Source organism: Mus pahari, chromosome 18 (assembly GCF_900095145.1).
Source record: "Mus pahari chromosome 18, PAHARI_EIJ_v1.1, whole genome shotgun sequence".
NCBI classification, from domain to species: Eukaryota; Metazoa; Chordata; class Mammalia; order Rodentia; family Muridae; genus Mus; species Mus pahari.
This window is the reverse complement of record NC_034607.1, coordinates 10989790-11012649: the sequence shown is the minus strand read 5'-3', so window position 1 is coordinate 11012649 and position 22860 is coordinate 10989790. Positions and strand designations below refer to the sequence as shown.

Sequence of the window (22860 nt, the reverse complement as noted above, 5' to 3'; positions counted from 1 at the left end):
TATATATATATATTTGTGTGTGTGTGTGTGTGTGTGTTGTAGATCAAAAATCAAGTCACCCACTGAGCCATTTTCCCAGCTTCTCTGTGGCAGGATGGGAAGCAAACAAAGAAACCTATGTCTACCACCTCGCCTCTTTATTCCTGAAATTTTACTTTGACAAACAAGTGGATTTCAATGATAGAACAGCTTGTCCTCTGACGCCATAGTTCTGACGGGCTGACATGATCTTCATTTCTATTCCCAGCGGGGTTGCATATTAGTATGAATTAATGTAGGTCTGGAGTTGAAGGTTCTATCTATATGAGAGAGCAATAGGGGATGGAAGTTAGAGACCAGGAAGTAGGTCAGGAGGTAGGATTTCAAAAGAGATTTCTAAAGGAGCCTGAGGGCTGGCATGCCGTTTGCACAGAAATTCATGTCCTTCCTGCTACCTCTCTGTGAGAGCTCACAAGTCACATCTGCTGGTCATTCTATAGTTGATACTAATTTTTCAACTAGCCACTACTAACCTCTCACCTCTTCCTTCTTAATAGCCTACGTGGGAAAGATCAATTTAATGAGAAAATTATCCTGTTGGTCCACACGTCTCTGGTTTGTCCTTTCTGTGGTTTAGGACAAAATCATTCCCTGCTTCTCCTGACGACCTTCTTCCTCCTCCGTGGCTCTGGGTCCCATTCCCTCATTCTCTCTAGACACTAGAAGCAGTCCCATCAGTGTTCGCCAGAATGGCTCTTAGACCTCTTCCTTAGGCAGGAGCCTGTTCCTTTCCTGGACTCACTCCAGTACTCCTTTGCTACTGTCTCTACAAACCTAACCAGAGTCCATTAAATAGATATTTGCCCTACCTCTTTGCTGGCTTCATTGTTGCAAAAAAGACAAAGTAAGGACTGGGGAGCTAGCTCAGTTGGTAGAGCTACTGCCTAATGCATTAGTGTGAAGAACAGTCCATCAAGGTAATGAAGTCAAAGCAGCAGTTTGAAGCAGCATGTCAAACTGTGTCTTCCTCAATTAGGAAGAAAAGAACAATGTTTTCTTATGCTCAGCTTGCTTTCTCCTTTATACACAGTCCAAAATCTTAGCTAAGGGAATGGTTATACCCACAGTAGGCAGTTTTCTCTCTTTAATCAGCCTAATTAATATGACTGCTCATAATCATGATGAGAAGCCTATCTCTCAATCATCTATTTGGTGTAGATTTCACCAAATAGATAATTGAAACTATCACAACACATCCACACAAGCTTTGTCTATGACAAAGAAACCTCAATGAAATCCCTATTACTAGATGTATGGCCAACCCTACATCAACAAAGAAGTACACTGCCGTCTTGGGTGAAGTAAAATTGTTTCTGGGGGAAAAGCTCAAACTGCAAGTTTACCAAAATGTAAAATGCAAGGGTGCCATAAGAAGTCAGCCCACCCTTCTGGTCAACCCCAAAAGGGTTTCTCAGTAGCAACAACTGCCACCCCATCTGCCCACCCAAGTCTTGGCTCTAGGGCCTTTGCCTCCATGTTCTATTTCTTTGGGCAATGATATATTCTTTTTTTTTTTTTTTTAAAGCTGCTTCAAAAATATATCACATGCCAGGCACGGTGAAGATGTTTGTTTGAGACAGAAATGTGAGAAGGATTGGCCGATGACCCCTCATGTCTGTGAACAACGATGGCTATGGGAAGTCATGGGAAGCAGCCAAAAAACAGACCGGTTGAGGAGAAGCCCAACGTCAAGGTTGGAGGTACTGGTGGTAAGTAAAGCACAACTGAGAAACAAATTTTCTGAAGTCTGACTCCTTGTGCCTTTTAAAAGCCGAGAGATGAGAAAGGCTGAAAAATTGGGAGTCTGTGAGTATGCCTTGGGGACATTAGTTAAGAAGGTCTTGGTAGCCCTGATATTGCGGCCTCTTGTGAGGCTATGCCAGTGCCTGGCAAACACAGAAGTGAATGCTCACAGTCATCTATTGGATGGAATACAGGGCCCCCAATGGAGGAGCTAGAGAAAGTACCCAAGGAACTGAAGGGGGCTGCAACCCTGCAGGTGGAACAACAATATGAGCTAACCAGTACCCCCAGAGCTCGAGTCTCTAGATGCATATGTAGCAGAAGATGGCCTAATCGGCCATCACTGGGAAGAGAGGCCCCTTGGTCTTGCAAACTTTATATGACCCAGCACAAGGGAAGGCCTGGGCCAAGTAGTAGGAGTGGGTGGGTAGGGGAGCAGGGGCGGGGGGTTTTAGGGAACTTTCGGGATAGCATTTGAAATGTAAATAAAGAAAATAAAGAAAATAAAAAAAATAAAAAAAATTTTAAAAAAGAAGGTCTTGATAGGAAAAAGGACTCCTTTTTGTTGATACTGTTGTTGTTACCTCCTGTGAATTATTTAAATGAGAATGTAATGGCAAATAACTTCCAGACTGTGCACATGTTAGTAACTTGCGTACATTCAGTATGTTTTCATACTGGGGGAATAGCATTAGTCTCTAGTGACTTGCCTATAAATCAACTGTATCCTATGCCTCCCCAGACTGAAGTCAAGCTTATGTGGCCATTACATGCATGGCTTACATGGACATACCACGCAGGTATGATGCCTACTTCATTCGCCATTAAGGGGAGTTCTGAGACAAGAACTGACCTTGCCACTCTCCTTTTACTCAAGCTGGGGAACACAAAGGTGAATTGGTTTGGGTTCTAGCCTGGCCCTAGGTTTTTGAGGCAGGGTAAGAAGTTAGAGGGAAGGGTGTTTGTGGTGGCTGTTACCGCTCTTAGGAATGACCGAGCACTGATGTCTTGCCCTGTGGAGATTGTCCATCCTGCCACAGCTCTGATAACCTACCCCAGCACAAGGAAGAGGCTGGGTTTCCAAGTTCAAGACTTTTCCTAATTGCACTGCCGTTGATTTATCAGTGTTCGCCTCTTGGGACCATGAAGCTATTTTTGGAATTGGAAGTTAGTACACAAAACACAGCTACAGATCAACAATTACAGGACAATTACAAGACTATTCCAGGCCCACACCCTCCAGCTTGCCTCATCTGACCTGGGATGCTGAGATGGGAATGCCACTTATATTTCTAGTCTTTCCACACAAATGTATACATGAACATATAGCTGTAGATGTGTATGTGTGTGTGTGTGTGTGTGTGCGTGTGTGTGTGTGTGTGTATGTATATCCATACCTCATATACACTCAAACTTCACATTGTAATTAGAGGGAAGGAAATAGCAGATATACACATAATTATGGATCATGAAAGATTTGGTCACATTTAACAGCTAGACCAGATCATTTCTTAAATTCTCCTCTTTTCATTGAGTTGGCCTTCTCCTCCCCTGACTCCACCCTCCCAAAATGCTAGGGATTGAACCCAGAGCCACATAGACGTTAGGAAAATGCTTTAGCACAGTTACATCCTCTGGGATAGTCTCCTAGTTTTATCTGAAAAATATAATTTTCTTGACTAGTTATTTAACTCAAAAATTATTAACTAAAAAGAAAAACATTTCTCTTTAAAATAGTATTAAGCAAGTGAAATTTTTAAATATGAACTTTGTACTTTTTGATGTTTAAACATAAACAAAAACTCTTAGGGTCACATAGTTATGGAAATGAAGTGATTTCCTGCTCAGTTTTTTTTGTTTGTTTTGTTTTGTTTTGTTTTGTTTTTGTTTTTTTGTCTTTCCTAGTGCCACTCTAATATGGCTAGCCACTGTTTTCTGAAAGAGCCACATGAGGCCTATGCTGGCCTTGAACACACTATGTACGCAGAGATGACCTTGAACTTTTGCTTTCTCTGCCTCCTAAAGGCTGGGATGGGGGCCACCATGCATGGTTGGTTTGGTGCTGGGATGGAACTGAGCCCTTTGTTCATGTTAGGAAAACACTCTACACGCTAAACCATGTCCCCAGCCCCACAGGTTACTCTTTCGATCTCTATTTCAAGTGAGGATCTATGTCAACCTGTAGGAGTTAGAGACACTTGTGGCAAGCCCCCAAAGTAGTTGAGCCTACTCTTTTTTGGTTGAATCTTAGTATTTGTATTTATTTATGAGTTTGTGTTTTTCTGTATTTCTGTGTGTATGTGCCGTAGAGTATAGGTAACTACAGAAGACAGAAGAGGAATGCCAGATTTCCCCAGCTTGGAGTTAAAGGCTTTTGAGAGCTTCCTGGTATGGACCCAGGTCCTCAGGATTAAAAGCAACAGAGTAGGTGAGTCTTTCTGTGTCAGGGGTCACCATATAAATGAAAATCATCTGAATTAACTCCAATGTTGAATATGACTTTTTCATTCCTTAAGACATGGCCTTACCATGGAGCACTGCAACTTGCTATGTAGACCACACTAACCTTAACCTCACAGAAACTTTCCTACTCCAGCCTCTTCCTCTTGGGTATTAGGATTAAAGATATATACCACCACCACTGCTGACTAGAATATACAGTTACCAAAAAAAGACACACATACAAAAACGAGGAACATGGATAATATTTCGGAACTCACTGATGTAAGCAATTCTCTAAATGTAGAGCAACAGAGAGTTTGTTTGGAGTGTTGTTGAGAATGGGCACTGGTTGATGACCATTGTCGGACTTTGGTTCATCTTTCACTTATTTTAAATGCTCTGTAAACATTTCACCTGTATTGTATGCAGGGTCCCCTCCTCATTCTAGTGCCCCCAGTCTACGTAATCAACTCTTCACAACAGGCAGCGGGATCAGCTTTAAAGGTTACCGGCTCTGTCTTCATTAGTGTCCTCCTTGTGAACTTGGAGCAATCCTTTCAGGACACATATACAAAGGTAGGTTATTCAAGCCTAGTAATAACAGGGCTGAAACCTCACAGAATAGGAAGGCCACGTGAATCCTAAGACTCATCAAGGTCTCCTCTCCTCTCCAGAAGGAGCTAATCTTGCGTCTTCCTTTCCCTAAGTCTCCCACTTCCCCCTGACAAGCCCTGTCTGCAAACATCTCTCTAAGAGGAAGGAAAGCATCAAAATTCTCAGTTCTAAGCCCTCTGGGCCACTTTAAAAAAAAAAAAAAAAAAGTATGGTATGCAGTGTCTGGAGGCAAACAAGCTTTGACTGTCCCTGCCTCTGAGGAAGGAAACAGGAAGTCTTGCTGGGGAATGGGGTGAAGCAGCCCTACTGGGACAGGCTGTCTTCCTACCTCCTGACCCTCTCTCTAATCATGATTGTGGAACAGACTGCCCCAGTGCAGGAGGCAGAGCCTCAGGCAACATTTGCATACCTCTGTCAAATTCAGGGAACTTATTTTCTGAAAGAAACAGACAGCTCACCAGGAGCTGCAGTGGCCTGTATGAGACCTGCAGGAGATCAAGCCAGGAAGCATTCTAGCGTGGAGGAGAGAGGAGCTTCCGGCCCTCCATCTCTAGCCAGTTGATGGCTTCTGAGAAACGGACAGTTTTCTTTAAGGGTGTGGTCCCTGGTAGCTGGACCATGCTCCAGCGCATGGCTCCACACGTGAATATAAAGGCAGCACAAACTGAACTCAAAAACAACAGAAAGAGGATTCAAAGTTGGGATACGTAGGAGGGTGAGGGTAGGTATGGGAGAAGTTAGGGGAAAGGAATGGGTTTGAATATGACCAAAATGCAATATATGAATTTCTCAAAAAATATTAATAAAAATATTATACTTATAAAGAGGAAGAAACAGCCTTGGTGGCCACTATTGCCCTTGTGTACCGTGCCAATCATAGAGTCAGATCTCCATATCCCCTTTGGGTCCTGAAAAAGGACTGTGTACATCATCATTTTATAGATTATAAAACCCAGACTCAGCAACCAAGGGTAGACCCCTGAGCTGCCTGCTGTCCAAGCAGGTGGGGGCAGCTGTGGCTAAATTCTCTCAGGTGTCTAGCTCCTACAGATACCAGAACACCAACCCTTGGTATCCTTCAAGTACACTGCTGCTTTCTGCACAGGGGTAAGGGGTAGGGCGTTGTTTGGAGTAAACGAAGTACAATGTGAATCGAAAGAAAACAGAGGTCTGAGAGGCTTGGTACAGGCACTGGGTCATCTTGATGCCAGTCCATCTCTCCTTCTTTCCTACCACATCTGCCTAAAGTACTAGCCCCAGTAGAGGTCTATCCACGAGGCAGTGGGCCAGCAGTAACTATAGCAACTGTAGTACAGGTCACCCTCAGCTTCCCCTCCAGGTCCATCTCTGTCTTTTGGGGTCATGCTCACTCAGTGCTGTACTCTGCGTCATCACACCTTCAGTAAGGCATTGCTCACAACAGGGATGAAGCTACTCTCAGAGACAGGCTCTCCTCTTCCCTGCTGACCCTGGGAAGCGTGAGGGAGCATGGCAGAAGGGGATAGGGCAGAATTCACCCCTCTTCTCGTTGGCCAAGCTGCCACGCAGGAAATCACTCTCCTCAGCTTCGGAGCCAGAGGGAGCCCTCTGCCCACAGCCGTGGATCTTGCCAAGTTCTTAGGACACCTCTCCTCGCCCTCCTACCTTCGTGCCACTTTTTGCCCAAAGCTGCTGGGTGGGCACTTTTTCCATGCTTCAAGTAGCCTATCGACATGGCTGCTACACCTCTTCCACTAACTTGTCATAGTGGCACTTTCCCCCTATGGGATCCTTACTGGAAAAGCAATGCAGACAAGTAAACAGGTAACGTCTGTAAGTTGTTGAGCAAAAACTGAGGAGAAGACATTAGAGGACTGTGAGAGTATGTGCATCTGAGTATTGGTGGTAGTGGCATGGGTCCCTCTTTCTTCCCTGTTGTGAAATCCTCCCTCTTACCCATTACGCCTACGTAGCCAGTTCCACTGACTCAGGACTCTTTGTGTCTTTTTTTTTTTTTGAGACAGGGTTTCTCTGTACAGTCCTGACTGTCCTGGAACTCACTTTGTATACCAGGCTGGCCTCGAACTCAGAAATCTGCCTGCCTCTTTGTGTCTTATTCTTGTGAATTGTCTCTAAGTCAGGGTCTCCTGTAGCCCAGGGCTAGCATTAAACTTGCTATGTAGCCAAGGATGACCTTGAATTTCTAGTCCTCCCATTTCTAAGGGCCAGGATTTCAGGCAGGAAGCTCCCATGGCCAGCGCTGCTAGTGTTTTCTTACCTACAGTAAACAGTTTCATTCCTCAAAGCCTCTGCCTCCTGGTGTGTGTCTCCGAGCCTCTCAGAAAGGGGCCCTCCAGAGCTGCTTGCTCTCCTTCCAAGCTCATATTAAGCATCTTGAGAACCAGAAATGCTCCCTATCAAGGGTTGCTTTGAGAAAACATGGTCTTTCCGTTTAACTTGTATGTTTGGGAAAGATGGACATTCTTAACCCCAGCAAGCACACAAAACCAGTCCCAGCATTCACCACATGTCCACCGCCAGTTCCCTCCTTAGCCAAAGGGCTTTGAAAGTGGCACCCCCTTGAGCGTTTTTGGTCAGAGGCAAACATTTTGGGGATTTGGTTCTCTAATTCCACTGTGCTAAGACAGTTTTGGTAGCAAGTATCTTTACCCACTGAGCTGCCTTGACAAGCTCTAAATTCCCTTTTAAACCTGAAGTATCAACTTAAGATTTTAGCTGATCATCTGTAGTAGCCAAGCTCCTGGCCTGCAGCTCACAGACATCATCAGTGGGTTTTAGCTCCACCCTTACCCCCAACCCTGTAAACAAAGGAGCAGGGATGGGGGATGGGGGAGGCAAGGAACACACAAATTCCTTCCCATCCATCCTTCCAACCCTTTCTTGTCAGGGAGCTTGGTTTCCTATCCTCTTCCTGCCTTATCTCCTCAGGAGGAAATAACAGCAGGCAGGATGTTCAGGCAGGCCACACTCAGACTCACAGACCTGTCTTTGCACTCACCGGCCATCCCATAAAGACTCAACTGCAAACTCTTCTAGATTATGGAAGGTTGCTTAAAACGGGGCACCACGAAAGCCCTCCAAAGGAACACATTGCTCGATTCAAGTGTTTATTCTGGGCAACAGTTGGCTTCCTGCTTTGCAAACAGAGGTTTCAAAGGACCAATTCTTAAAATTCCAAAGAACCCTATAAGTGACCATATTTTGACCACTTACAGACCAAAACGGGCCAGAATATCAGAGATATTTGGATTGGGGTTTTATGAAATTACAGAAATGTTTAAAAATAAAAGAGGCGTTTATAGAAGAGAAGAGAATTAGTGATTTTCCTCAGAGGACATTTCTAATTTTAGTGTGACCCAAGAATGATCCAAGTGATTTTGGTGAATTCCTGGCCTTCACACTCAAGACACTGAGCTCAATGTGCACACTAGTGTGTGTGTGTGTGTGTGTGTGTGTGTCTGAAGGTGGATTCTATCAGGCTGTGTGTGTGTGTGTGTGTGTGTGTGTGTGAAGGTGGATTCTATCAGGCTGTGTGTGTGTGTGTGTGTGTGTGTGTGTCTGAAGGTGGATTCTATCAGGCTGTGTGTGTGTATATGTGTGTGTGTGTGAGAGAAGGTGGATTCTATCAGGCTCTGTNTGTATATGTGTGTGTGTGTGAGAGAAGGTGGATTCTATCAGGCTCTGTGTGTGTGTGTGTGTCTGAAGGTGGATTCTATCAGGCTGTGTGTGTGTGTACGTGTGTCAGGTTGGGTGGGGTCTGGTTACAAAATCCTAAGACCTACCCCAGACTCTAGAATCTAAAACCAGAAGTGGGGCTTGGAAACTAGCATTCTGTTAAACTCCCATGGTTCTACATGGAAATTTAATAGTTATGGAGGGACAGAAGATCACCGTAGTCACACAGTTACGGAGGGACAGAGGATCGCCGTAGTCACACAGTTACGGAGGGACAGAGGATCACCGTAGTCAATCGTTTCTCATACAGAGAAGATCCTAAGGATGCTTGGTTTCTAGCCTTAGGTGAGATAACTGGAGCCTCCCGATGCCCTTAGAAAAAACGCTGGCAGTGAGATGAGCTCTTGGGTCAATCCATGGAGCATTTCTCCTTTCCCTCAACACACACACACACACACACACACACACACGCACACACACACACACGTGTGTGCACACACACACACACGTGTGTGCACACACACACACATCTCTGGTGAATCCCCTTAGTCATTACAACATCTGTTCCCACATCCAGCTTTGCCTTTTCCTATGCCTTACCCATCCCACCTAGTTTTATTGAGACACAACTGACAAGAATTAAAGTTATTTATGGTGTAATGAAATGATGATTTTATACGTGAATGCCTTGTATTTTATACATAAATGCCTGAAAACCATTTCCATTGTGCTGCTGCCTTCCCTTGTCCTTTGTGGGCCAGTTCAAGGTCATTACTGCCGGGACCCTCCCCGGTCGTGTGCACACCCCTTCTTCCTTCTGTCTGAGGAGCTAGACTGCCTTGCAAAGATCTATTCTTAGGCTCTCTGGCTTCCTGTAGTATTCCTACGCTGTCAGTATTTGCCCACTTTTCAAGTGAGCACCTCGAATTATGTGATCCAGAGAAGTGGGTGTTCATTCATGTGTGTGAATGATCCTTGAGCTAGCATATTGTTAGAGCTCTGGAAGAAGTAGGAACTTGGGCTGTGATGCCATGCTTCATGGGGTAAAAGGTTTACCACTTTATTAACTCAGGAAGTGTAGCAAGTTACTTAACCTCTCCTTTGCTTCAGTTTTCTCACTTGTGAAATGGAGGCTGTAGTATAATTGTGTCATTAAATGGCATTATTCACAGTGAGTACTCAGAGCTGAGCCTGGTTAGTGTTAAGGCCTCATTGCCAGCAAGGAAAGAGCCTAAAGGACCTAAGATGCTTCTCTGCTTAGATACCTCCACATACCCAGTAAAATTTCGTATTCTTTCTCTCTCCTTTCCCACCCTTCCCTCTAGCTCTCCAGATCATCTTAGTTCTTTCTAAGTTACTAACTGGTTTTCTCTTTCTCTTTCTCTGTTTCCTTCTAAATGTGGTGTAAGCCCATAGCTAAGATCCCACCTACATAACCACCTTGAATCACTAATGTATCTCCGTGAATGTGTGAGTATATGCGTTTACAGATGTTCAAGTTTTAGAGGCTAAAATGGAACCATTCAATCTTAGTCAACTGGGAATATTATCCAAATCCTTAATGAGGATGTGTCTTAATTTTGAAGACTAATCTATCACAATAAGTAAGAATAAGAAATATTTGCTCTTAACTCCATCTCTCTAGCCTCCTATATTCTTAGATAGCCTCAGTATGTAGCCCAGGTTGGCCTCCAACTTTCAGTAGCCCTTCAGCTTTGTCCTCACCATGTGCTCAGACCACAAACCTGCACGACCATGTCTGGCTTCAGTTAAACATTTACTTTTTAATCCTACCCTTTTCTGAGTATGTGTACTCACACCACTGAGGTGAGAAGCGTTCATTCACTGGCTAAGCAGATTTGAGAGCCTACTTTGTATCGAGTATGGAGTGTTTTCTTTTTTCCTGTTTTTCTTTCTTTTCATTTGTTCTTCATTTTTTCTTCCATATTAGGCATCAAACCTAGAGCTTTTCGCAAGCTGCATACTTATTCCACCACCAAGTTATAACAACTCCAGCCCAGACTATTGTCTTAATGCTTTAAGAGAGAACCTAAAGTCATAGAATTTCCTCTTGAAGAGCTGCTGATGTTTTGATGTTATTGGTGATTCCTGTCTCCTTCTCTTCCTCCTCCTCCTCCTCCTCCTTTAAATTTTTTTGAGACAGGATTTCTCTGTATGTATCCCTAGCTGTCTGGGAACTCTCCTTGTAGACTATACTGTCTGGCCTGGAACATACAGAAGTCCATTTGCCTCTGCCTCCTGAGATCTGGGATTAAAAGTGTGTGCCATTACTGCCCAGTCCTGTCTCTTCTTGAGAACAATTCTCATCTTAAGAGTATACCGAGCACTTTTGATGAACCTTTTAACATAATATGTCATTCAATATTGTATAAATTAGGTAACCATTTCTACTTCAAATAAGAAGACTGGTTAAACAAAACAAAACAACTTTTTCAAGCTTAAGACAAAACAAACAAACAAACAAACAAACAAAAAACTATACAGACTAAAAAACAAAAAAATCAAACATATTGAGAAAGTTCAGGCAGAATCTGAACCCCAAACCTAGCTCTTGCCACTACATTATCTTGTGTTCCAAGAGAGAAAAGTGCTGAGATGCAAATGGTGAGCCTAGAGTGCAAATCATGAACCTACTGGTCAAGATTCATTTCTGTTGATGGGATAAAAAATTCATGCCAGGGGCAGGGAACTTAGGCAAGAAAGGATTTACACTCCTGGGCTACAGATTTCGTTTTAGTTTACACTTCTGGGCTACAGTCTACAGCTGGTTATACCATACCTACAGTCAATAACAGAGAGGAATAAATGCTTGTGTGTTTGTTTACATAGCTGCAATGTGTTCAGCCTGCTTTCTCCACTCCTACACAATCAGGACCCCTTGCCTAGGGAATGGTGCTACCCACAGTGAGCCAAGTCCTTCCACATTAACTAATGTAACAAAAGCACTTTTCCACACCCAGGCTCATAGGCCAACCCAGTGTAGATGCTCCTTTATCATGTCTCTCTTCCCAGGTGACTCTAGGTTATGTCAAATTCACAAGCTAACATCACATCTGCCCTGAAGGACGCATTACATCACCATGGTGAACAGTCTTCTAAACCAAGGTTGTGGGATATTTTCTAGAAAATGGTTCTTATACATGAAGAAGTATTCAACCAACTCTGAGGGTCAAGAAAATGCTGCTTGGAAAAATGTGACCTCTCCTGCTCTGACCCCTCCCCTCCTTCACTCAGGGTCTGATTTCAAAGGCGAAGGGAGCCTGGGAGCCTGCATTTTTCCACCACTCCACCTACACCTTATCATACCTGTATTCACCGTGCTCAGCATTTCTGGTCCTTGGTTATTTACAGTTTTCTTGAACTGCTATATTGCAAAAATGGAGACTATGGGCTGGGGAGATGGTATGGTTGGTTGGTATGGGTGGTATGGCAGCTGGTATGGTATTACTACATACATATGAGAGTCAAGGTCAGATCCCTAGACACTATGTAAGCATCTGGTGTTGTAGTGCACACCTATAAACCCAGTGCTGGGAGACAAACACAGGTTAATCCATTATATCTGGCTGGTTAGACGTGTGGCTAAATTGCAGTGAGCTCCAGGTTCAGTGGCAGAATCTAATATAGATATTTCCAGTCTCCGAAGAAAGGTGGAGAGAGATGGAGGGAGAAATTCAATATCAAGCTATATAGCCTCCACATGCATTCACATGAGTGTACATAAACGCACTTGCAGCTACACACACGTACATCTACACACACATGCATGCACACGTGTGCACTTACACCTGTGTGTATCTACACATTCATACACCTACACACACATGCACCTACACACACATGCACCTATACACATGCATACACACACGTGCACCTACACATTCACACACCTATATCACACATGCAACTACACATATGTGTGCCTACACACACATGCATGCACACACATGCACCTATACACATGTGCACCTACACATACGTGTGCCTCCACACACATGAACACACACACACACACACACACAAATACTGTAAAGAGATTAAGGTTATTAAAACAAACAGCAATGCGCAACCTTTCTGTTGACAGCCCAACAGAGGCTGTGGGATCCCATCCACCACCCGACCTTGGGGGAACCTGTATCCACTCTTTCTCTTCCTAGGAGAAAGAAGCAGCTCCACCGACACACGGTTTCACCGCTTCCTCCATAATCACCATGCCTCTCCCTCAGGTGATGCTGCAAACCACTCTCGGGGCTTCGAACGGAGAATAAACAAGGGGCAGGATGCATGCTTCAAATGCTCCCCGAGCGAAAATTGAAACATGACAGACAGCCACATGGTTAGTCCCATCTACTTTATGAACAAGATGGAAACTCAGAGAGGAAATGGTCAGAATTGTGATTGTGATTAGAACTGGGGATCAGGGGTGGGGGTGGGGGATGCTCCAAACCTCCCTCTGGAGAGAAAAGTATGCTTGTGTGCATGTGTGGAAATGGGGGGTGGGGGAGTATGGGGTTGGCTCACTTGTCCTGATACTTAGAGAATCCCAGTCAGTGTTTCTGGAGGGCACAGAAGAGTCTCAACAAAGATGAGGACTCACAACCTTCTCCTAGTCCTTTCCATCCTTAGTTCAGACAACTGTGTGATTTCTTTGCACCCTCATTGTGCATGAAAGTGTGTGCCTGAACATATTTATATCATATGCTCTAGAATTTTCTAGAACTTCTGCATCTCTTTTGTGCTTGGTGATGTTGCAGAAGTATGTTTAGTAAATCATTCTTATCCAACTAAAAGATCTTTCAATTTGTCATGCCTCTGCTTTAGTCAAAAGTACACTCTGTGTGTGTGTGTGGGGGGGGGAATCAATGAAGGAATTGAAATTGAATCAGCAGTTTTCATAGAAATGCATATTATGATAAAGAAAGTAGTACTCTTATCAGGTCTGAACAACGATATGGTGAGTGGATATAACTGTGAATGGGCATTTGTTTTCTGCAACGTATTATTACATATTTCTTCTCCATCGACCCATGCGCATGCACACACAATCACATGTGCATGCACACACACATAGGCATGCGTGCATAGATACTAGCATGTTGCAGATGCACACATAGTGCTGAAATGCATAAATTTCTTTTGCTTTCTAGTGTAGTTTTTTTTTTTTTTTTTTCCCAGCTAGGAAGAGCCACGGGGCACCAGCAGGAGATGGTTAAGTAGGAATCTCTAGTAATGTCTCCACTTGTTCTCTGAGGAACAACAAAGAGAGGAAGCATTGCCTCTATGGAAGGAAATTCCCAGGCTGCACATGGACATTCACAACCTGCCCTGTGAACCCCTGAGGGGTGTCTGATAATAAACACTCGGCCAACAAAACAACCCAGAAAGGCATTTTTACAAGCATTCCTGTATTCTCACCACGGGACCAGCAAACAATTTTTTCTGCATCTTGGCGACCTGGAAGGGCCTGGATAGACACCTGCTGACAAGGCCTAGATATCCTAGCCCTGGGCTGAGCTGCTGTGTGTACGTCCAGGTCCCCTCTGCTCCCTGGACCTTTGATTGTGCCGGGGCTGAGGCTGGGCCTTGAGCCACTGGAATTAAGATCCCAGATGGAGTCAGGGCAGGGCGGGCATGGAATGCTACATGTGGACCTGAGACAGACCCACCTTTTCCTCTCCCATGAGACCCCCACACAAGCCAGGGCACTGAAGCTTAAAACAGAGCCGTCTAGACCTTCCTCCGGAGTGTAGAGGGAAGGATTAAAATATAAGGGACAGGGAAGCTAAAATCTTCCCTCAGAACCTCCTGAAACCTGGGCTGTCCTGATACTTCAACGAAGTGGTGTGTTGGCCTTGCAAGCATGAGAACACCAGTTCAGTCCCTGGGACCCCCCCCCCCTGCTTGCTTGTTTGTTTGTTTGTTTTCTGGAATTTGAATGTGTGGGTATATGGATGTGTGCATGTGTGTGCATAAACATGCATGTGTGGTGGGGTGGCCAGAGGGCAAGTTTGCCTGTCAGCTCTCAGAGGCTATCCATCTTGGTTTTTGAGTCATTTCCCTGGAGTCCACCAAGTAGGCTAGGCTTAACTAGTCAGCACAACCTCAAAGATGAACTTGTCCTTGCTTTCCTAACCCTTGGACCATAAAGATTCCACCTCACCCATCTTTTTGTAGGGGTCCCAGGGACTGAACTGGTGTTCTCATGCTTGCAAGGCCAACACACCACTTCGTTGAAGTATCAGGACAGCCCAGGTTTCAGGAGGTTCTGAGGGAAGATTTCACCATGTAGCTTGGGGTAGCCTGGAACTCTGTGTGTAGCCAAGGCTCACTTTGAACTTGAAGAAACACTTCTGCCTCAGCCTCTCTGGTGTGTTAAGATTAAAAGCATGGTGCAGCATACTTTTATTCCCAACACGAGGGAACCAGAGGCAGGTGGATCTCTGAGTTCAAGACTAGCCTGGTCTATAGATTGAGTTTCAGGACAGCCAAAGCTACACAGAGAAGCCCTATCTGTTGGGGGATGGGATTAGAAGCAGGTGACATCACACCTCTCGGCATCTTGCACCTCTTTGTCTGTAGTTGTAAAAATAAAGTATTGGAATCAGGATATTAAATACTTTCATAAGAACTACTTACAAGGAATATTTAGCAATGTGAAATCAAATTGTAAAACCTTAAGCAAAGCCTAGTTTATAATATACTAGTTTATTTATCTCCAAACTAATAAGACATGAGATCTTTTATATCTATCTTGAAGATCACTATGTCAAAGCCTACAATAACTATAAAATTCGGGGTGGTTCTCTAGCTGGTTTTTGCAATGACAAGTACCCATGCATGCATGTTGGGGTGGTGTGTGCTCTTACGATATTCACTTTCCTGTGATAGGCTTAAAAATCCCTTCGTTACACAGGCAACCTACATCCTCAAACACCATTCCCGTCTCAAAACTCTGTTCGAATCCAGCACCCAGCACTGCTGAGGGGGTCTAGCCTTGGCTGCAAATAGAAAGCAGACCTTTTTATTTTTAAATTGCCATCAGCAGTGTCTGAGATTATTTTTAGATGACCTATCTTCTCATTTGCATTTGCCCAGAGTGGAGGACGACCTCCGTCTTGACCCTCTGCACGCAGGATCACATGGAGTTGACTGAGGGGGGAAACGACAGCTTCCGTGTTTCCCTCTAGGTGGGGCTAGCAGGGGTCTCTGCTCAAGCCTCCCTCTGCCCTTTGTACTGCAACAATGGAAGGAAACAGGGCCTTGTTAGAGGAAATTCCCAGGGCCGTGCTTCGGACATTAGACAGTTGCTTTGCTATGTTATGTAGCCAAAGTGCATCTAAAAATAAACACATAGGTCTTCGAAGGTTCTATAATGTGGCCCTTCACTGTTGATCATATTTCAAAGGGATTTTTTTTAAAGACCATTATTTTCAAGAAAGCAAACCTAGCTAAACCTGCAGAATAAAATATACTGTGCCTCTGTTTCTGCCTGACAAACTCTTGTATCATTGGTACTCTTCTATAGAAAGCACAGTTGCCATTCTTTGTCCTTCTTCTGGGATCTTGCTATGAGGCTGGAGGAAGCAAAGGCTCGCTGTGGTGCAGCCCAGCATCTTTAGAAGGATGTGAAGGGTCCTAAGCAGACGGCAAGAATAGCCAGTTCTTCTGAGTCTATTCAGTATTAGTCTAGAATTTTTAGGTAGGCCTGAGCCCCCTTAAACTGATCCTTTTATCTCTAGAAATTCCCCAAGTTGTCAGCTGGCAGAGGCTGTGACCAATATGGTCCTTTTTGCAAGAAGAAAAGGCAGGTGGAAGGCTGGAGAACTTTGACGTTGAAGCAGGCAGCCAGCTCCAGCCAGCTCTCCCTTCTCCTTAGAGGTCAGGCACCCAATTTACAGCATCAGAGGGGCATGGAGCTATTAAGCCTCAGCATGTGTCACTTAGATTTCTGAGTGGCTAAGAACACACATCCCTGCAGGAATCCTTTGGTTTCAGAGCTAGAAAAGGGGCTTGTGATATTTGCACTTTTCGTGTTGACTAAAAATGTCTCCAAACTCGGCAGTTTGCCATCAAGTAAGAATGTGTTTGCAACCCAAGGACCAAGCCATGATCAACTTGTAGAGTGACCCAAGAGCGGTTGGGGTGAACTTTTCCCCTCTTCTTTGTTCTTGTTTCGATTTTTGCGCTTTTTCCTGGAAGTCCGACTTAATCTATTGTTGCAAAGATCCTATTTTTAAATTATAGCAACCAAAAAATAAGGCTAGAGAGTGAAAAGTCAGCTCACGTCATTCCAGGCTACTGATGTTTTTTTCAGTTCTTTATCTGGTGGCTTGGATTAGGGCACTGACATCATGAGACTCTCAGGAGTGGGAAGGGACCTTGGAGGTCATCGCTCAGACCCCACCCATTCGGTCATCCCTTCGGGAACACCCTGACCGCTGATCTCCTAGGGTGCTGGAATGCTGCCCAGGACAGGGTGTCCCCCACCCCCACAAGACAACTCACCCAGTTTTAGACATTTCTGATGGTGGGTAAATCCTTCCGCATATTGAGTTGCTGTTGTGGGAAATATTAAAAAATGGCACCATCTCGCACTATACCCTGCTACTCTCTGCCCTGGTGGTCTCGCCGTCTCTTGGCTAGCCCCAGTGGGCCGGTGGTCTTCCCAGCTCAGCCTGTCTCAGCACCACTTGTACCTTCTCAGCCCCCTGCTGCTAGTGATTACAAATCCCCTTCAGCTAGTAAACCAAAAAACTCTAGGAGCTTATAATTAGTTAGATTTATATATCAATAAATTCTCAATTCGCAAGATGCCTACACAATAATTTCAGAGCACATTGATAATGTTACAAGCTGTCCACCTAGATTAGGCAAGTTATCCCAATTATTGCATCCTTTTATGATATTCATAGCTACCTATTTAAAGCCACTCCGAATCTGGATCATCTTCCTCCTCCTCCTGCTTCCTTTCTTCTCTCTACCTGTCCCCTGTCTCTGTCTCCTCTGAAACTCTTAGCTCCGCCTCCCTCTTCCCTGTCCAATCAAGTTGCAATCTTTTACCCTTAACTTCTTTTTTTTTTTTTGGTTTGTTTTGTTTTTTTCGAGACATGGTTTCTCTGTATAGACCAGGCTGGCCTTGAACTCAGAAATCCGCCTGCCTCTGCCTCCCAAGTGCTGGGATTAAAGGCATGTGCCACCATGCCCCACTTACCCTTAACTTCTATTCCATCATCTGGTGGCCTTCTCTTTTTCACACAAGTGACCTTTTAAGTAATTGAATGCTACATGTAGCTCTTCTTTCAGATACCTGCACGTCTTGCCACTATTCTATGGATGAGCCTCTTCTCAATGTCATCATCCTAGTCTCTTTTAAGATCTGGGCTAAAGCTTTTCCTTGCTGTGACTGGGTGTATTTACATGCTCACATATCAGGAAGTTGGCATCAGGGTGCCGCCTCCAAAGCTTTCAGTCTTTCTTTCTTTCTTTCTTTCTTTCTTTCTTTCTTTCTTTCTTTCTTTCCTTCTTTCTTCCTTCCTTTCTTTCTTTCTTTCTTTCTTTCTTTCTTTCTTTCTTTCTTTCTTTCTTTCTTTCAGTATTTTTCGAGATAGGGTTTCTCTGTGTAGCCCTGGCTGTCCTGGAACTCACTCTGTAGACCAGGCTAGCCTCGAACTCAGAGATCTGACTGCCTCTGCCTCCTTAATGCTGGGATTAGAGGTATGCGCCACCACTGCCCAGCTCAGTCTTATTTTTCGACACAAGGTCTCCTCACTGAATCTGGAACTCCCTGGGTAGGTTAGATTGTGAGGACAGCAAGCGCTAAACATCCACTCATCTCTGTGCTGAAGCCATCCCCACTCCGCCAGGACCAAGATTCCTGCCACACCTTCCTGTTATGTAGGTGATAGAGATACAAACACGGGGCTCTCCAGTCTGAGGGGCAAGCATTTTACCCACTGATCCATCTCCCCAGCTCTGCTGGCATAGGTCAGTCAAGCAACTTGTTACATATGTTAGCTAAGTAATCTTTTCACCTTGTGCGTTAGAACATATTTTAAGAAACAAAATCAGGATTTAGCAAGGTACGGACAATTACCTATTGATAGACAAAACAAACGAGGAATCAAGAAAACTGCCTTGGCCTCTTTTTACCCCCACAGTAGGCTCTGATTCAAAGGGAAATGTTGAGGTGGGTGAGGCGCTGCTCCCCAGTAATCCCAGCACTTGGAGAGAGCCAGGAGGACAAAGAGTTCACAGTTACTCCCTCCTCATCTAAAGAGTAAGATGGGGTGCCAGCCTGCCTGCGCAGGAAGAACCCCGGTCTCCTAAAAGGGTGGTAGAAGAATATGAGAAGAACGAGGGGGAAGAAGGAAAGGAAGGGGGACGAGGGGATACTGTATCATACAATCTGAGGTTTCGGCCATAATCTATGCATGGCCCTCCATCAGAACCGGCCCATGCAGGTTATCATTCTTTTGCTGGCTACCACTGTTGCTTATGACTAATGGACCTGAGTGCAAATCTGAGTGGTTAGGAGATGAGCTGAAGGGCCGCCGTGGAAAGGGACAGTCAGTGAGAGATGAAGATGCGTGCGCGGCAGGAAGGAAGAGGAAAGGCTGCATGTCCAGGAAGTATGTATTTGGAAACTTCGTGTGCTAGAGGAACAAGAAAAGGAGGGTTAAAAGACAGGGAGGGGAAGAGACTTGAGAAGGCCTGAGCAGCTTGTGCCCTCCTAAGCCTAGCGGTTGATCTGGGCGCACATAGAAAGGATTGTTTTCCTGGCAGCTCCCTTGGAGCGGTTGCTATGCACATGCCCTCAGTAAGGTACAAAGGACAATATGCAAGTCAAATGGCTGGAGCTAAAGGCAGATTCCCTTAGGATGTTTTGGTGGCGTTGCCTTAGAAAACTGCAGCTCATTGCCCTTCAAATTACCAAGAGAGGTGGGGGATACAGCTCAGTGGGTAGCTAGCTTGCCTCCTTAGCATGCATGAACCCCGGGTTCCATCCCTGATACAGCATAAACTGGGCATGATAAGGGCGGGCCTGTAAGCCCAAGACTTGGAGGTGAAAACAGAGGCACCAAAAGTTCAAGGTCATAGCTCTTGAGCACATAGTTCAAGGCTAGCCTGGGCTACATAAGACTCTCTCAAAACAATCATGGGCCAATGTGAGAACAGAGGCTCCAAGACCTCTGTCCGCTTCCCTCTTCACCACTGCATAAAATCAAGGCTTCGTGGAAGGTTATAGACCCAAAGTCCCCTGGGGAGACAGCCACGGGTGTAGATGTTATAACCAGAGACCCCAGAATTTGGTACAAGTTTTTCTGCCCAAAAGCACTGGATCAAAACTCCCAATGCCCTCATTTGCATGTGTTAATACTCGTATCCTCACCCACCCGCACCCCCTTTTAGGGAAGTGTAGGAGAGAAGAGAGAAAGGTCCTCTGCCTAAGCTCCCATTGTTATGTCTGTCATCGCATTCCTAGCACACAGCCAGAGCTGCCTGATGGTGGGGAGGTGTTCAGTACATTCTGCTGAAGAAGCGAGTCTCTGACTCAGTGTGGAGAAGAATAGAGAGCAGGGATTAGCAAGTGCCTGATGAGAGAGGCTACCTATCCAGAGACATGTGAGGACTTCAAAAAAACGCATGGCACACAGTAGAACATCCTCAAAACGCTCCGTAAACAGCTGAAGCCATAAAGACTCTGATCAAAAGAGTAGGGGAAAAAAAAAATCTTCCCGGAAAACTTTAACTACGCATCTCATTCTAGTCGTTAATTCAAATTATTCGGCTAGTACGCACATTCATTTGTTCCTTCCTTCCTTTCTTCCTTCAATTAGATAATGCTGATCGAATACAAGCAATATCCCAGACATGCCAAATGCTATGGACTCAGAAATAGAACACCAGCCTCTAGTCACAGATGAGAAAATCCCATAGCAACAGGTACTTCATCTGCCATAAGATCAGAGACCCAGAGTGCTCAGTGAGGGTAGACTGAATGCGGGGGGCATAAGAGTAAAACTAAGGCTGTAATGGGTAACTGTGGAGAAGCTGAATGGGAGCATCCAGGCTGAGAGCAACACAGCCAGATATAGGTGGGCAGCAGGGAGATCACGTGATAAGGGAAGGGGCACAAAGTACAGTCCTGAGAGGTGAGGCTGGCAGGATATTATGAAGTAGAACTGGGGTCATCTGCCCTCTCCAAGGCAGGACCCTGCAAGAACTTATCACAGCCTGGATGATATACAGATTCAGTAAGTCTGGCAAAGAGATTGGGGCTGGAGGGAGTCTGCATTTCTAAGGAGCCCTTAAGTGATGCCTGGCACAAATGGTCCCTGGTGCCCCTTAGGTAGCAGCAATTCAAGCAGCAAGGGTGTACACAGTTGACATAGTTCAGGAGAACTACAAAATCGCGATGGCCTTTTCCCAAGACTCGGGGGGTGAATGGAGAAAAACAATACCAAAGCTAAGTTCCCAATGACCCCTCAATCAATCAGCCAATCAATCAATAAGAGAAGCTAGGGAAAGTGTTCAGTAAGTTGGCTGGTAGTCTTTGAAGTCAGTCCAAGTGCTTCTCCTCAGAGAAAGGCTGGTTATAAGGGCACCGAGAAACAGTAAAGCTTAAGCACACCCCAGCCAGTCAGAACTCGGTGAACTGGATCTGCCTCGACTTTCTCTGGGTCTCAGCTGCATCATCTTGAAGCCCCACTCACATCCAGCAAAAGCGACCAGGTAAAGGAACCTTGTCATGTCTGCAGACGCTCTCCGTACAACGTGGGTAAAGCCAGGCTTTCTTGCTATCACTGGATGTGTATTTCAGGAAATCTGAGAAAGCAAGGAGGTTCTAGAAAACAACACAGATGTCCACCGGATCCCTGAACAACCTTTCTGTTTGGGGGGGGGGGTTGGTTTTCATTTATAACGCGCAGGTATGTAAATAAGAAACGCCTGTATTGCTGCTACCGTATTCTCTAGCCACCTTGGTATATTTCTAACTCAAAAGCTTGTAAGTGGATTAGAACAATCATGGTCGAGGTTTGCACAGTAGGGAAAAGGCAAGTGAGCTCACAAATATTTCCCCCTTCATCACACAGAAGCCAAAACATATAATCTCTAATGAGATGTCCCTCCAAAGAAAACAAGAACCAGACTTTGTGTTTCATGCACTTTACGCCCGTTGCTATTCTCTAGCCAAAGGCAAACAAACTCAAAACAATCAATAATACCCTCTGCCTGCCACTGTTTGCCCACACAATCTTGTAAACCAGCCGATCTCTACAAGGCACAGAAGTTGAGTAGAGGCAGCTGTGGGGTAGAGCTGCATAGACCCGACACTTGTCTGCCTTAGAGGAATTTGGCTTACATCCAAGGAGACAAAAGACCACAAGAGCACCTACCTTTCTCTTCAGCAGTGGGCAGCCTCCTCAGATTTACTTCTATGTGGACGATCTCCCCGCAGACCTCTGAGGTGAAGGCGAAACTTAAGGGTGTCCCATTCATTCAGGCAACCCGAGGAGGGTAGAGTTTCCGTAGATGAGACTTTAGATCCTCTCGGGCTCACACTGGGCTTCCAGACCTCAGGCCAGAGGTGAACTGTGGGCCGTTCCTCAGTGCAGGAAGAAACTGGGAGGCACCGTGTGGCTGGAGGTGGAGGCGGAGGCTGGGGAAGGGAAGCAATCTGAGGACTGTAATAAATGAGAAATCCTCTCCACACGATTTCCTGTCTTTGGTGCCTCTTGCCTCTCGCAGGCTTCCCAGAGGGAATCAGAAATTTAAACTTGTCCTTCGGCCACTGAAAGAGGAGAGGATAAACATGCTAAGAGCCATGAAAATAAGGAGAAACGGGTAACAGGCAGAGAACTCACAGCCGTTACCTTTATGTTTAACAGAGTACTTTCTTCCTGAAATTTCTCCCAAGTGTTTAACTCTGCAAAAGTTAAGGGTGCCTTCGTCCTCTTCCCCTTAGCTTCTGGCCCTGACTCAGGAAGAGGATTTCCCTGCCATCAGGAGAGACCCAAACTGCTGTGTTTTTGGAAAGGTTCGTGATATTGGTTATTAATCTTGGGGGAAAAAAATCTCCTACTATTTATTTATCGATTTTGTTCCAAGGCTTGAAGAATTATTGATCTGTGATCCATAGATTGCTGCAAGCAGGGTCCTCTTCATTAGTGGTTCTCAACCTCTGCCTGGATTTTGAATCCTTTGGGAGTCAAACAACTTTTTCACAAGTGTCTATATATGTCCTGTATATCAGATTTTTACATTGCAATTCATAACAGTAGCAAAATTTCAGTTATGAAATAACAATGAAAATATTATGGTTAT

General features: G+C 45.0%; 1 protein-coding gene across 1 annotated transcript in view; it reads right to left on the bottom strand.

Moving 5' to 3' along the window:
* Adgrf5 (adhesion G protein-coupled receptor F5) overlaps positions 1-22132 on the bottom strand; it is a 99401-nt gene extending 77269 nt beyond the window's left edge. The window contains exon 1 of the mRNA XM_029531248.1: positions 21933-22132. The gene's annotated coding sequence lies outside the window, so the exon portion shown is untranslated. The remainder of the gene's footprint in view (positions 1-21932) is intronic.
* Positions 22133-22860: the final 728 nt, after the last annotated feature.